Below are 12,496 nucleotides of genomic sequence, written 5' to 3'. Positions count from 1 at the left end.
TACATCCTTGTGCTTTTCTCTCCAAAAAACTGACCCCAGCTGAGAAAAACTATGACATTGGTGACCGTGAACTGCTGGCAGTCAAGGTGGCTTTAATGGAGTGGAGGCACTGGCTAGAGGGGGCACAGACTCCGTTTTTAGTATGGACAGATCACAAGAACCTTGAGTATATTAAAACTGCTAAAAGATTAAATGCTAGGCAGGCTAGATGGGCTCTGTTCTTCGCTAGATTTAATTTCATGTTATCCTACCGACCTGGTTCTAAAAATGGTAAGCCAGATGCTTTGTCACGTATTTTCTGCGAAGAGAATTCTTTGTCCGACCCTAAGACTATTTTGCCCAAGTCATGTTTCATTTCCGCTTTTGTTTGGGACATTGAAACTGCGGTTAAAGGGGCTCTGAAAAACACTCTTACCTCTGAAGATTGCCCTGAAAACAGGCTTTATGTGGTTCCGACCTTAAGGGGAACAGTCATCCACTGGGCTCACACGAACCGAACTGTATGTCACCCAGGCATTACCAAGACGCAATCAGTGGTCGAACAGCGCTTTCGATGGCCTAATGTTAGGAGGGATGTTATCGAGTACGTCAATGCTTGCCAGGTGTGTGCTGCTAACAAATCCTCTCGTCAACGTCCTTCTGGGGAGTTGCGATCCCTGCCAATACCACAACATCCTTGGTCAGACATTTCCGAAGACTTTGTGACAGGATTACCGGCCTCAAAAGGAAATACCACAATTCTCACCGTTGTTGACAGGTTCTCTAAAATGGCTCACTTCATTGCACTCCCGAAACTCGTAATTAATGTTGGCATCAGGCATAGAGACATTTACATCCGAATCAGTACTCCCGCGGCACGTGCATCCTCACAAAAGATGGCGATTACCTGTGTCCCAGATTACTACTACTCACGCGGAAATTGTGGGGACCAAATGGCTCGTCAACACTCTAGCCCTAAGCGCAATACTGAGTTACGATCACCACGACACCACGAGACTTGCCCTGGCAAATCAAACCATGTGGCTCGACACCCTCAATATGCAAAATGGCATCTTTGGGCACGTCGAGCCACAAGCCTTTACCATCTGCCAGCTGACAGTTATGAAAGTGAAATCGAGATTTCTAACTGGAAGAAGTGGCTAAGGAGAGGGAAGTCTGGGCTTCCCTGCTAAAGCTATTGCCCCCGCGTTCCAACCTCGGCTAAGCGGAGGAAAATGGATGGATGGATGGATGGAACAAGTGAATTCCGAGTCCTTGCTTCTTTTACATTGTTAAAATTAAATGTTGTTGTGAGTGAATTGTTCATCAGTGCTAATTGGTCATGCGTCTCTGATGTGCAGATTTATTATAACAGTTACCCATCACAGTTATAACAGTTACCCATAACAGTTACCCATCACCGCTAAGTATCGCCAAAGCACCAACAGATGCAGAAACGTGTATACGCCAGCCATGAAGTTGGCGTGAGGCACCGCACATTTCCACGGTCATTTCACTCTTGATACATCTGAATTTTGCCGTGAAAAAGAACGCACGCCACATTTTTGCGCGTACACACCTTTTGTACCTGTGGCCCCAGGTCTTTGTAAGGGCCTTAAACGAGTCCGTACTTTTACACTTACTCTACAACATAGCAGTTATAATGCATTTAGTGATTCACAAACTGCACCTCTCGATTCGTGGCGAATCTATCCAATTAGGATCTGTTCAGCTGTCAGGAGGGGAGATGACGCATCAGCGCAATTCTAACCTATGTCTGTTAAAAAAAATATAGAATGGATCTTTCTTCAAACTTGGCACGTTTATGGCCCTGACAGGTTTATGGCTTTGACCTTTAGGGAGTTGCGATGATCATGTGACATAATTAAGGAGGTCTCGTGAGGTCAGATAGAGTCATGGCGATCATCCAAGGATAGGAAGCATGGTCCATGGAACAATATTATTTTGTAAAACAATAGAAGTATAACATGCTATTACATTCGTACTTTAAAGGATCATGTGAGGTCATCCTTGGGTGCATATAAGGACATGTCAGGAAAGGAAACATGGTGCATGTGTGGAATATTAGCCTTGTCAGTAATTAATATAATGAGTATGATTGTATAACTCATGATTATTATCAAGAGTAAAGGAACCTGTGTTTTAAAATAACCTATTAACTCTCGAGGTTCCAAGCGTGGTCGTTTTCGTGCAAGAACTACGATTATAACGACTTGTTAAAAGCCAACCAATTTATTCCTGACAGAGGAGTCTGTACATTTTTCAGAGTTCTGGGTCCACAGCTACCCCTATCTGAGCCTTTGCAGAGATAGTGTAGTCCGAACAAAGCTATCTGTTCTTGCCCCAGACATATACAATGTTTCAAAGAGGAAGTGTGGAATCCTCTTCGTCTGATTGGTCCAGGGTCCATTGACGTCATCGTTGCTATGCAGAATGAATGCCGTTTGCCGCTGGTGCCAGACGCTGTCTCCACACGTCTCGCTTCTCATAAAGTTTACAGCAATCCTTTCTAGCCACTGTTATCTCCGACAGATGGTTCCCTGTGGCCTCCACCTGCACCCTATTGGGAGCTTTGAAGCAGCACACCCCCACACCCTTATCTTCCCTGCAACAAAGCACCGCTGTTCAAGCACAAACCAAATAAACGGCAAAACATTAATCCCCCTTTTGATCTCTGCTAAACTGAAATCAACACCTTCTAATTATGCAGCCGAGTTCGCCTTAATACTCAATATAGCCCAAACTAAATTTAGCAAATATCAAAAAACTTAAGGAGAGGATACAAAGGCGACGTCCAACGGAGCGAGTGCGCTTATGGTCTCCACGTCCTCTGTCAGGGGCAGCTGCTGATATTGGCCATGGGGGTCCTTCCGCTCAAAGGCCTAGAGTACAATTTGGAGGATAAGGCTCCTGAGACAAGGAATGATACAACATCCAAACAAAGCAAGCACAGCAATGACAACCAGGATGGTACTTGCCAAAGTCAGCAGCGAGTACAGAGTTGACTCCAGGCTATAATAACTCATTATATGAATCCATATGAATCCAAGATGGCGCCTACCAGTGTGGTCGCCTCGGTAACGCGCTCTCTAGTATTGTCTTTGTTTTTGTGTTTTTCGTCCGTCTTTGGAGACCTTACACGACTCACTTACACAAGGGGAGACCTGCTAACCATCAAGGAGGCTACTCCGGACTTTCTGTCACCAACTTTCGAAAATCCGCTCAGTTTTTTCCCCGAGTTACTCACCGGAGCGGCGTCCGCGGTTTTCGGCGCATGGATGCGGAAGCGACGCCACAGAGGAAAACGAGCCGGCATTCAGGTGAAACTCCGCAAGAGAGGACACAGATTGGCGTTCCCGTCGATCCACCTCGCGAATGTACGCTCCCTACCCAACAAAATGGACGAGCTTCATCTTCTGTTAAAGACCAGTAAAGACTTCGGACGTTCCGCGGCCATGTGCTTCACGGAGACCTGGCTTTGCGACGCTGTACCCGATGGCGCCGTCACGCTTCCCGGCTTCAACATTCATCGAGCGGACCGCGACATGGAATCATCGGGGAAAACGAAGGGCGGCGGGATATGCCTCCATATAAACGAAAAATGGTGTACGGACGTCACGGTGCTCAGCACACACTGCAGCCCGCATTTGGAGTCGCTGTTTTTGAACTGTAAACCATTTTACTCGCCACGTGAGTTTGCATCGTTTATACTGGCTGGAGTCTATATTACACCGCAAGCTAACACGAACGCCGCATTGCTAACGCTCGCCGAACAAGTCAACGAAATTGAAAAAAAACACCCTGACTCACCCCTCATTATTCTCGGGGACTTTAACAAAGCTAAACTCAACCACGAACTCCCTAAATACAAGCAGCACATCGACTGTCCTACCAGGGAAAATAATACTTTAGACCACTGCTACACTACGGTAAAAAACGCATACCGTGCTATACCTCGTGCAGCCCTGGGCTCGTCTGATCACTGCTTAATTCACTTAATACCGACGTACAAGCAAGAACTTAAATGTGCGAAGCCTACAGTGAAAACAGTCAAAAAGTGGACCAATGAAGCAAAGATGGAACTTCAAAGCTGTTTAGACTGCACAGACTGGAGTGTCTTTGAAAATTCAGCCGGCAGCCTGGATGAATATACGGACACTGTCACATCCTATATCAGTTTCTGTGAAGAGGTTTGTGTACCAACAAAATAATTTCGGACATTCAACAACAACAAGCCGTGGTTCACTGCTAAACTTAAGCAGCTTCGCCAAGCTAAGGAAGACGCATATCAGAGCGGGGACAGGGCCCTGTATAATCGAGCTAGAAACCAGCTGACTAAAGAAATTAACATTGCAAAGAGGATCTATGCAGCAAAGTTGGAAAAACAGTTTAGCGCGAACGACTCAAAATCAGTCTGGCGTGCATTCCAATCGCTGACTAATTACAAGCGACGATCCCCCCAAGCTGAGAACAATACCACACTAGCCAACGACTTGAATACCTTCTATTGCAGATTTGAAAAGGACAGTTTCACTCCACACACCCACCCGGCCGCACCCGCGACCACAACCACACCTCTGACTTCTGCGTTAACCATCCACGAACAGGATGTGAGAAGCATCTTCAAACAACAGAAGATTAACAAAGCGACAGGACCGGACCATGTGTCCCCATCCTGCCTCAAAGTCTGCGCGGACTAGTCTATAGGCTAGTCCGTGACTACAGGCCTGTCGCTTTGACATCTGTGGTCATGAAGTCCTTTGAACGTCTCGTGCTGGACCACCTCAAGAGTGTCACAGGTCCCCTGCTGGACCCCCTGCAGTTTGCCTACCAAGCGAACAGGTCTGCGGATGATGCAGTCAACATGGGACTGCACTTCATCCTAGAACACCTCGACAGTGCAGGGACCTACGCGAGGATCCTGTTCGTGGACTTCAGCTCAGCGTTCAACACCATCATCCCTGAACTCCTTTCAACCAAGCTTCTCCAGCTCAGCGTCTCACCTGCCATCTGCCAGTGGATTTACAGCTTTCTGACGGGCAGGACACAGCAGGTCAGGCTGGGGGAGGCCACCTCATCCACACGCAGCATCAGCACTGGGGCGCCCCAAGGTTGTGTCCTCTCTCCGCTGCTCTTCTCTCTCTACACGAACGACTGCACCTCAGCGAACCCGACTGTCAAGCTCCTGAAGTTTGCAGATGACACCACTGTCATCGGCCTCATCAAGGACGGTGACGAGTCTGCATATCGACAGGAAGCGGAGCGGCTGGAGCTGTGGTGCGGGCGACACAACCTGGAGCTGAACACGCTCAAGACGGTAGAGATGATCGTGGACTTCAGGAGGCATCCTTCGCCACAGCTGCCCCTCACGTTGTCCAGCTGCCTTGTGTCAACCGTCGAGACCTTCAAGTTCCTGGGAATTACAATCTCTCAGGACCTGAAGTGGGCGAACAACATCAACTCCGTCCTCAAAAAGGCCCAGCAGAGGATGTACTTCCTGCGGCTTCTGAGAAAGCCTTGGCCTGCCATCGGAGCTGCTGAGACAGTTCTACACAGCGGTCATCGAATCAGTCCTGTGTTCTTCCATCACAGTCTGGTTTGGTGCTGCTACAAAAAAGGACAAACTCCGACTGCAACGGACAATCAAAACTGCTGAAAGGATTGTCGGTACCCCCCTACCCACCATTGAGGACTTGCACGCTGCCAGAACTAAGACAAGGGCGTGCAAAATCCTCTCGGACCGTCTGCACCCCGGTCACCAGCTCTTCCAGCTCCTTCCCTCAGGTAGGCGCTACCGAGCAACGCAAACTAGAACTAGTAGACATTCCAACAGCTTCTTCCCTCTTGCGATCAACTTCTTAAACACCTAACCTAGAATTCCATTACAACAAGCTGGCAATTTTTTGACTTGAGTTCGTTGTCACATTTCTGTGGGGCCAATTATGTATTACTCGTGCACTCACTGTAGTTGTCTCGCCATGCTGCACTATTTGCATATACTGGCCACTCATGCCAGAGTAGCATCTGCTCCATTTGCACACTGATTGAGGAGTATCTGTAACATTTGCACAACCAACATTGTCCCAGATGATCGCACTACTCGTCACTTTAAACCGCAGACACTCCTTGAAGTCTCGGCGCCCTTTGCACAATAGTCATTGCACCGGACTATTGCAATATTAGTCGTTCGAACTGCTCTAAGTGCTAGAGGACTCTGCATCTTTTTGGACAATTGTTTTTTGTCAATGTCTTTATGTCCCTAAAGTGTTCTGTAAATTGACTGTCTGTTGTACTAGAGCGGCTCCAACTACCGGAGACAAATTCCTTGTGTGTTTTGGACATACTTGGCAAATAAAGATGATTCTGATTCTGATTCTGATTCTAATTATACCATAGTTACTATAGCTTTAGTGTTAATGCCCACTTCCATATATCTGCCACTGAGGAATTATAACTTCTGCAGGGGTGTTAATAGATGTTTTTTTCTTTTTAATTATTTCCCCCAACCATATCGTACTCAGCGTCATTGTGACGCATATGTACTTACTACCATCTTCTTCTTCTTCTTTTCCTTTCGGCTTGTCCCGTTAGGGGTTGCCACAGCGCGTCATCCTTTTCCATGTAAGCCTATCTCTTGCATCCTCCTCTCGAACACCAACTGCCATCATGTCTTCCCTCACGACATCCATTAACCTTCTCTTTGGTCTTCCTCTAGCTCTCTTGCCTGGCAGCTCCATCCTCATCATCCTTCTACCAATATACTCACTATTTCTCCTCTGGACGTCTCCAAACCATTGAAGTCTGCTCTCTCTAACTTTGTCTCCAAAACATCGAACCTTGGCCGTCCCTCTGATGAGCTCATTTCTAATTTTATCCTACCTGGTCACTCCAAGAGCGAACCTCAACATCTTTATTTCCGCCACCTCCAGCTCTGCTTCCTGTTGTCTCTTCAGTGCCACTATCTCTAATCCATACATCATGGCTGGCCTCACCACTGTTTTATAAACTTTGCCCTTCATCCTAGCAGAGACTCTTCTGTCACATAACACACCTGACACCTTCCTCCACCCGTTTCAACCTGCTTGGACCCATTTCATCACTTCCTGACCACACTCACCATTGCTCTGGACGGTTGACCCCAAGTATTTAAAGTCCTCTACCCTTGCTATCTCTTCTCCCTGTAGCCTCATTCTTCCCCCACCACCCCTCTCATTCATGCACATATATTCTGTTTTACTTCGGCTAATCTTCATTCCTCTTCTTTCCAGTGCATGCCTCCATCTTTCTAACCGTTCCTCCAGCTGCTCCCTTCTTTCATTGCAGATTACAATGCCATCTGCAAACATCATGGTCCACGGGGATTCCAGTCTAACCTCATCTGTCAGCCTATCCATCACCACAGCAAAAAGGAAGGGGCTCAGGGCTGATCCCTGATGCAGTCCCACGTCCACCTTAAATTCTTCTGTCACACCTACAGAACACCTTACCGCTGTTCTGCTGCCCTCGTACATGTCCTGTATTATTCTAACATACTTCTCTGCCACTCCAGACTTCCGCATGCAGTACCACCACCAAGTCTCCTTCTCTCCTTTCCTGCCAGAAGATACACCAAGTACTTTCCTGCCTGCTTCTCTGATCACCTTGGCTGCAGTGGTCCAGTCTTCTGGAAGCTCCTCCCGTCCACCGAGAGCCTGTATCACCTCTTCCCGAAAAGCTGCACAACACACATCATGTCAACCAACTCCCGAGATTTTCCTGTCATAGTCCCAACATTCAAAGTCCCCACATTCAGTTCTAGGCTCTGTGTTTTCCTCTTCTCTTTCTGCCGAAGAACCCGTTTTCCACCTCTTCTTCTTTGACTTCGACCCACAGTTGCTGAATTTCCAACGGCGCCCCGCAGGTTGACGGCGCCGGTGGCGGACGTTGTTAACCCGGGCCACGACCGATCCGGTATGGAATTCTTTGGATGAACTCTCATATTTGTTTGGCAAGGTTTTAAGCCGGATGCCCTTCCTGACACAACCCTCTGCATTTATCCGGGCTTGGGACCGGCCTACAGTTTGCACTGACTTGTGCCCCCCATAGGGCTGCATTGTACTTACTACCATATCATGTGAAAATTCTCGACATTATTGCACTAGACATTCCTGTATTGGCCATACTCTGTACCCCACGAGACATCCACCATTTCTTCCTAAGCGTTCATCCATCCTCCGTCGATCCTAAACTCGCACACGCGCCCAATCGTAAAGCTGGCCCCCCAGCTGGGACGCCTGTGTCCTGTCATAAACATCTTGGTACCATCTCCCTGCAATTTTGGGCTCTGGGGCATAGAAGGACTTCACAGGTTCTTCTGTCTGCTATGGCTCCAGGAAGGATTAACTAGTCAATCAACCTGAATTAGGAGACAGAATGCAAATAAATTAACCTCCTCAAAATTTACTTGCCAGACAGATGGGGAAAATCGTCTTTGTCCTCCCTGCTCTCATGCTGAATCTGTGGAGACAACTAAACTGTCATGGGTGTGTGTTAGGGTTGTTCTCTTCCCCCTGTCTCGTACACACCTGCTCCTGAGAGCTGAGCTGCAGTGGGTTTTACTGTGGCTCTAAATTTACCGGTCGATCTATCTTCCTAGCCTCACCTATGGTTACGAGCTGTGGGTCGTGACCGAAAGAACAAGATCCCTGATACAAGCGGCCGAAAAGAGTTTCCTCCGTTAATTGGAAACTCTAAAATTGCCCATAGGTGTGAATGTGAGTGTGAATGGTTGTTTGTTTGTATGTGCCCTGCGATTGGCTGGCAACCAGTTAAGGGTGTACCCCGCCTCCTGCCCGATGATAGCTGGGATAGGCTCCAGCACGCCCGCGACCCTAGTGAGGAGAAGCGCCTCAGAAAATGGATGGATGGATGGGTCTGTATGTTTGTGTGTGTGTGTGTGTGTGTGTGTATGTGTGTGTATATATATATATATATATATATATATATATATATATATATAGTCCCCAGAAGTATTGGAACGGCAAGGTCAACTCCTTTATTTTTGTTGTATACCAAAAAGACAAAAAGTTCAGCATTCCAGCTTTTATTTTCATGGTATTTACATCTGTAATAACTCAGGACAGAGCACCTTTGTTTGGAGCCACACACTTTTCACGTGAGCAAAGGTATTGGAACAGACATGTTTTATTACATTTAATAGTTGGTGGCATAACCCTTACTTTCAATAACTGCATCAAGCCTGTGACACATTGACTTCACCAGACTGTTGCATTCTTCATTTGAAATGATTTTCCAGACCTTTACTGCAGCCTCTTTCAGGTCTTGTTTGTCTCTGGGAGTTTCTCCCTTCAGTCTCCTCTTCAGGAGGTAAAATGCTTGCTCTATTGGGTTAAGGTCCGGTGATTGACTTTGCCAGTCTAAGATCTACCACTTTTTCCCGAGTCCTTTGTTGTGCTGGAAGTGTGTTTTGGGTCACTGTCTTGTTGCATGATGAAGCTTCTGCCAATTAGTTTTGATGCATTTTTCTGTAAATTGCCACGTACAATGGTTTTGTAGACTTCAGACTTAATTCTGCTGCTAGCATCGTGAGTTAAATCATCAACCTAGACTAGTGAGCCCATTCCAGAAGCAGTCACACAAGCCCAAGCCAAGACATTACCTCCACCATGGTTCACAGATGAGCTTGTGTTTTGGATCATAAGCAGATCCTTTCTTTCTCCATACTTTGGCTTTTCCATCACTTTGGTAGAGGTTAATCTTGGTCTCATCAGTCCATTAAACTTTGTTCCAAAACTTTTGTGGCTCATCTTTGCACTTTGCAAAATCCAATCTGGCCTTCAGATTCTTTTTGCTGATGAGTGGTTTGCATCTTGTGGTATGGCCTGTATTTCTGTTCTCTTGAAGGTTTCATCAAACAGTGGATTGTGATACCTTAACCCCTGCCCTGTGGAGGATAGAAGTGATGTCACTGACTTGTATTTGGATGTTTCTTCACAGCTCTTACAACGTTTCTGTCATCAACTGCTGTTGAACTGTGCTGGAAACGCAAGTATGCTGTGACAACGCGAGACTGCGTGCTTTGCGAAGACGAAAACATGGCGGCGTCTCTTGAAAAGAGCCGGAAAAAGCAGCTCTGACAAGACAAATTTTTCCTTTTCAGCTGCAGTTTTTTTTCGCTTTTCGCCTTCACCAGCTTCGCTAACAGCCATGTGAGATTCTCACAGCTACATCAACACCAATTGGTCTGTCATCGTCTGTCAATCCCAGCTCTTGCGTTGAGCAGCCGCTGAAGAGGAAAAAGGCAGATTTGTCGACTTCGACATGATTTACTTGACTCAACAGAGACAGGCCAGTGTCCTCTTCCTAATCGACAAAAAAATTTCAATTACACTCGACATGCTTCGCCAAGAGATCACCGAGCTCAAAAACATCTTGGAGTTCACACAGCAACAGGTCAAGGAGCTAAAATTAAATAATGCTGCGCTCCGATTAAACATGATTTCAACGTCAGCGGAATTTCAAACTCTCACATTGGAACATAAAATCATGAAAGAAAGCTCGCTGTCCATTCAATCACGAAGTATCCGTTACAACCTCATTTTCTCAGGCATTCCAAAAAACGTACCGAAAGACCCCAAGGCGCAGATTAAAAAGTTCATGACGTCTGCGCTCAACATACAGCAAGACAGTCAACAAGATGACCTTTCAACATGTTCATCGATTAGGAGGCCCACGCCCAGGAAACCGTCCACATCCCATCATTGCAAAGTTTGAATCAAAAGGTCATGAGGTCAAAGGGACATTGTTTGGAATGAACGACGAGTTTCCCAATGAAATCAACAAGAGGCGTAAAGTCTTGTACCTATTGTTGAAGAACCAGCGTGAGAAAGGCAAACAAGCGTGGTTGGTCGTCGACAAGGTCTACGTCGACGATCAACTGTTTCGTGATGCCAACGTCACGCCCTGGCTCTTCTTGATAAGTACTTCTCCTAAGTTGTTGTTGCTATGAATTGTCAAAACTCGTATTTTGTTTCATTCTTTTCCATTTTTGCTAGTACTGAAGGTATCTGCTCGCCAGTGACAGAACAAAAAATCTATTTGTATGCTGATTTTTTCTTCTTGAGTAACAAAAACCCAAGTCATCTCTTCAAGCAGTCTTCAATTTTATTAAAACATTTTCACAATTATCAGATGACTCTATCAACTGAACAAAATCAACAAAACTCCCAATAACAGCAAACTCATGGAATCCATCCATCCATCCATCCATTTTCTGAGCCGCTTCTCCTCACTAGGGTCGCGGGCGTGCTGGAGTCTATCCCAGCTGTCATCGGGCAGGAGGCGGGGTACACCACTGAACTGGTTTCCAGCCAATCGCAGGGCACATACAAACAAACAACCATTCGCACTCACATGCACACCTACGGGCAATTTAGAGTCTTCAATCAACCAACCATGCATGTTTTTGGGATGTGGGAGGAAATTGGAGTGCCCAGAAAAACCCACGCAGGCACGAGGAGATCATGCAAACTCCACACAGGCGGGGCCGGGATTTGAACCCTGGTCCTCAGAACTGTGAGGCAGATGTGATAACCAGTCTTCACCACGCCGCCCCTTGTGACAACCGTACCTGCTAATTCTATAACATTTAGTTGTTATATTCAATAACACCTTTGGAAATATATTGAGAAAAATGGTGACGTGCTAAATACTTATTTCAGTCGCTGTGTGTATATTTGTATGTGTATATATATATATATATATATATATATATATATATATATATATATATATATATATATATATATAAATACACACACACACACACACACACACACGTATATATACTGCCAAACGACAGTGCTCCACTTCCTCATTAAGAGTATCAGCGCACCCGATCGGATCGCGTGACCATGTGGGTACGTCACAAAAAATACACTGATGGCTGACTGGTCCATGTGACCGAAAGGCTCCGCTGGGGGAGATGCAGAAACAACTCGCTGCCCCGCGACCCTCCCAAAGCTACGGCGTAGTTGCTATGCTGGTCTGAGCGTTGCGTCGTAATCGATTGGGCGAGCGGTTTCCATCCCAGCAAATGCTTAACCAGCTGCAGCAATACCGCTGTTTTGGGGATACAGTATAAAATGTGCCCTGTGATTGGCTGGCGACCAGTTCAGTGTGTACCCCTCTTCTCGCCTGAAGATAGCTGGGATAGGCTCCAGCACACCCGCGACCCGAGTGAGGATAAGCGGAATGGAAGATGAATGAATGAATGAATATATATATATATATATATATATATATATATATATATATATATATATATATATATATATATATATCCACACACACACACACTGTAAAGCACAGGTTTATGAAACAATAACATAAGAAAAATAGCTTTACTTTTTATGCCTACTGTTGTCCAGAAAATTAGCCCGTGCTTCCTTGTTCGTAGCACATCATGTTTGCTTTAAAATTATCCTCTTTTTCATCT

This window comes from Phycodurus eques, chromosome 12 (assembly GCF_024500275.1).
Source record: "Phycodurus eques isolate BA_2022a chromosome 12, UOR_Pequ_1.1, whole genome shotgun sequence".
Lineage (NCBI taxonomy): Eukaryota > Metazoa > Chordata > Actinopteri > Syngnathiformes > Syngnathidae > Phycodurus > Phycodurus eques.
The sequence above is the reverse complement of the archived record's forward strand: the minus strand, read 5'-3'. Positions refer to the sequence as shown.